Genomic DNA, 4361 nt, shown 5'->3' with positions numbered 1-4361 from the left:
CCACCTGCAGGGAAATCCTAACAGCTGAGGTTACAAATCCCCCCAGAAAAACCCCCAAAAAACCTGGCACCTCAAGTCTTTTGGAAATCAGGAACTGAATTTCCTTGGAGCAGCCTGCCTAGGTACCAACATATATGCTGAGGATGTGTTGTAGCCATTCCGCTAACACTCTCATACAGTTACTGCAGATGTGGAATTGCTTGTACATCTATATTTTGCATCTGCTTACTAGTGGTTTTCAGACTTTTTTTCAGAGAGGGCTGGCTTTGATATTGCTTTGGATTGCAAGATTCATATCATGAACTTGGTGCGGTCCCCTTGCAGATCTCTTAAACTGATTTTCACACAAGTTCACAAGTCTGATTCCTTGATTTTCTGCAACTTTTTCAGAAGCTTGGATTCTCTTTCCATCTCTTTTCTGGGACCAGAAGTCAGGCTGATCAACACTTGACAAAGTGTTTTGAGTCCTCAGGTTACCCCTATGGCCGTGGTTAGATGATTCAGGAGCAATTTCCTATCATATCTAACCAAAAAGCCATGCCAGGCTCCCAGGGAAAGATTTTGACCAGTTTGGTTCCCCAGGCTGACTAATCATCCTATTAGATGAGCACAAGAAAGAAGGACTGGGTCAGACCCACCTTAAATTGGATTAGACGGCCACAGAATCACAACCATGGTAACTGCAAAGCATAAGCAGAGACACTCCTCCATTTCTTGCTTTCCTGGTTCTGCCATCCATGGTGCCAGCACAAGTTTTTGAGCAGTGGCACAACAACCTACAGCAGAGGATGGATCCAGCTGAGAAAAACAATCCAATGATAAAGGGAAGTGTTTCTTCCAGCTCCTCAGGTGCCTCAATGGTACAGGGAGAGAAAAGGGCCCCTTCAGTTATCAATGCCACTGATGGAAGTCTACATAAAATAAGTCTCCAAATCTCAAACAAAGTAAACCTCTGAAAGCCTGAGACTGCAGCACAGCTACTACAGCAGCAGCCTGATGTCATGGAGCCTTAGCAGAGCAGCTGGAAGATTTTGCTTGGCTTTATCAAGAGCCATTTACGCCTCTTCATAAGGATGACAATCAAGAAAACTAGAACATCCTAGGCATCAACAGGAAGTTCACTGACACATGCTAATGGTTAACTCCCTTTTCACATGTCAAATTCACACTTTATTCATGCAAGAGCCAAAGCACAGAATATATTTTAGAATCAGAAAAAAATTGCTGCTTACAGTGATATCCCAGCTCACAACTATGTGCTTTACGTGTCTTGACTCCACAGTTACCAGGAAGACTTACTCCTTACTTAAAACTGTACTGGAGGGGAGATGATGATCAGTAAAAATCAAGGTTTAGGATCTACTGACTCTTATGGGCAACTTAACTTTTGGAGAAGAACAAGGTGCATAGAAATACATACCTTTAAACCACATCTCCTGGAGCTTGGAACTCACCTGAGCAGCAATATGTACACATCCATATAAACATGCAGTGCTTTTGCTAAGGTATGTTTGCTTTATCATTATTTTTCTCTCCAGTATCTCACTACAGCTGAGGCTCATTCTAGCCTCATACCTGACAAACAAGGCAGACTTATGGGTGCTGCTTTCAAGGCCATGGAAAACAAAAGATGAGCATGTTAAAGGAAATGCAAGATACTTCATAGACATATAGAGTGCTTTCTCCTCTCATTTTGTAGGGATTCTCATGACCTGGAAGTGAAGTAATCAAAAAATTCGTTTCACACTTGATGGTCTGGTTCTGCACAGCTCTACTCACACACCTGCACTGCAAATAAAAGTGCTTAACTAGCATTTTAGTCACTAGATGAATGTTTTTCCTTATCTGAGCTTAAACAAGGATTTAGCACGATTTACAGAGAGCAGCTGCATTTCGCAGAAAAACATTAAATATGTAGAACTGCTAATGTGCAGAGGAGCCCTGTGACTTACTTTTGGAGGTCTGCAGGGTTTAGGATAAGGGAAGTTACAAGCACTTTGGAGAAGACTCCTGATGAGAAGAGGAACAGATCACAGCGTGATGAAATAGGGGCAGTTCCCCATAGGGAGAAGCAAGCCTGGAGACAGCTTTGGAAGGAACACCAGAGGTTTGCAACTGACATGGAAAGAACAGTGAAGAAAACTCTTACTTCAGTCCAGCAGATGACCTTAACAAAGGTTTAGCATGCAAGGAGGCCCAAACTTCTCCTTTGTGGGAAGATACACACTGGGCTGGAACTTTGTTAGAACAGATGCTCCACTAGGACTCCGTTGCAGAAGCATTTAGAGAAGGATTTGCCTACATGAACAAATCTGTCTGCAGAGCTGTGCAATGCCTTACCTTTCACCTTCCCTGCCTTTCAAGCCAATGGAAAACAGGCAAGAGAGGTTCCTTCTCTCTTCAAAGAGAGACCTAAAGCAGCTTAGGTGAACTGTGCCCTAATACTTTCTCTTCTCTCCACTCATCAAGCAAGCCTGGGGCAAATTCCTCCATCACCTGCAGGTGTCTAGCCACAGGAATCTCACCACCACCACCACCTGTGTGGTTCCCAGCAGACATTTTATCCTGTTCCTAGATTTTTAGTCCTGCAATGCTGCTGGCTCCTGGCTGTTTTATCTGGCAGCCTTACCTACCCACTAAGTGCAGAGTGAACCTGCAGCTGCAACAAGCAGAGAGGGGGAAGCATTTGGTGCAAGCAGCCAGCACTCTCTCCCTTCCAAGGTGGCTTTTGTCACCTATTTGCCTGCCCAATTCCACAGTTGCCACAGGCAAAGCATCAGTTTGCAACAGGCTGCAGGGACAGGGAAAGGCTGATATTTGAGCCCCAACGCCAGACTCAGCTTCTGCAGTACCTCACCTCGTGGGAGGCCAGCTCATGCCGAGGGAAAGAGTTGGGGCTGGCTGTGGAGTGGGGGGCATGGGGGGACCAGCACAGGCCTGATGCTGTTTCAGCAGCGAGACAGGAGACAGACAGAGTGGGGGGCTGACACCATACATCCCATAATGCTTTGTGCAAGAAGCAAGTGACAAATGTAGGGCAGGGGAGGTGGTGTGTGAGCCCCCTCTCTTCAAGCTGATCTTGTGCCATGGGATGTCAGGGTATGGCAGCTGAGCCGGGCTTAGCTGCCTGCCGGGATTTAGTGTCAGTGCGGCAGCATGGACAGAAATTAGCAGGGCTGAGGATTTCCTTTTGGTAGATGCCAGGAGAGCTGGAGCGGCTCAGGGAAGAAAAGTGATGAAGGGTTCCTTTCCCTCTACCCATTTCTTCAATGGGAAATTAAAATCTTAGCATTCGGAAATGGAAATTTTGATTTCTAGCGGTATGTAGGGAACTGGAGGCAGAGGAAATGCTGATTGAAAGGCCAGTCTGTACCGTTAACTTGCTCGTTCTTTATGCAGCGGCGATTGCCCTGCTGGTGGTGTGAAGATACATGCTTCCAATTGTGAAGGGTCCACGGCCATCAGGGAGCCGACAATATTCTTATCAGCAACAGACGGTACAGTTACTGAAAATCCTCTCCAGTAATGACCGACTTTACTGTGCTCCGGTTGAAAGAGTGATGAGCACAAAATTCACACCCAAAATAGGCCTTTTAGTTATTCACGGCTCCATAGTCTCCAGAGCTATGCAAACCCGAATCACTCGCTTTGTAGATCCCCAATGCTGAAAACCCCACAGCTGAATGAAGCCAAGGTCGCCGTGACCTTCCTCCCCCTCCCGAGGCTGCACAGCACCGCTCCATCCCCTTCCCTTCAGCCTCAAACTCCGGGGCTCCTCTCGGGTGACTCGCCGGAGCCCCCGCAGTGCCAGGCGCGCCGCCGCACGCAGGGATTCACCTGCCACCTAGTGGGGCTTCCCCATCCCTGCAGCTGCCTCCGCTTTATCCCTCTCCCAGGCGGGGAGCGGGGCAATGCCCGGAGGGGTGTGAGCCCCGGGGAAGCCGTGCACGGAGCGGGTGCGCACCGGGGCCGCGGGTGTGTTCCCGCACAGGGGGTGCGCACCGGAGGGGTGCTTGCGCACGGGGAGGGGGCTGTGTCTTAGGGTGGGAGGGGAATAGTGGGAAACGGAGGGGGTGTGCACCGACCGGGGGGAGTGCGAGTTCAGGAGGTAGGGGGCACGGAGGAGGCGCGCTCCCGAGGCGCTGCAGCCGGGCGTGCGTGTTCGTCCTAGCGGCGTCTGTGCACGGACGGAGGGGTGGCCCGGGGAGGGGGGTGCAGGAGCGGAGTGCGGGCACCGGTGTGCGTATCTGTGTGCCGTGTGCGTGTCCGGGTGGTCCCTGGGGGAGCGGGAAGCGTACACCCCCCGGGAGCCGGAGGGACGGGCGGCCGCGCGGGGCCGGTGCCGGGGGCGGTGCCTCCCG

This window comes from Corvus kubaryi, unplaced genomic scaffold (genome assembly GCF_017639235.1).
Source record: "Corvus kubaryi isolate FWS band 111438036 unplaced genomic scaffold, C.kubaryi_AGA036_p1.0 69, whole genome shotgun sequence".
NCBI lineage: Eukaryota > Metazoa > Chordata > Aves > Passeriformes > Corvidae > Corvus > Corvus kubaryi.
The sequence above is the reverse complement of the archived record's forward strand: the minus strand, read 5'-3'. Positions refer to the sequence as shown.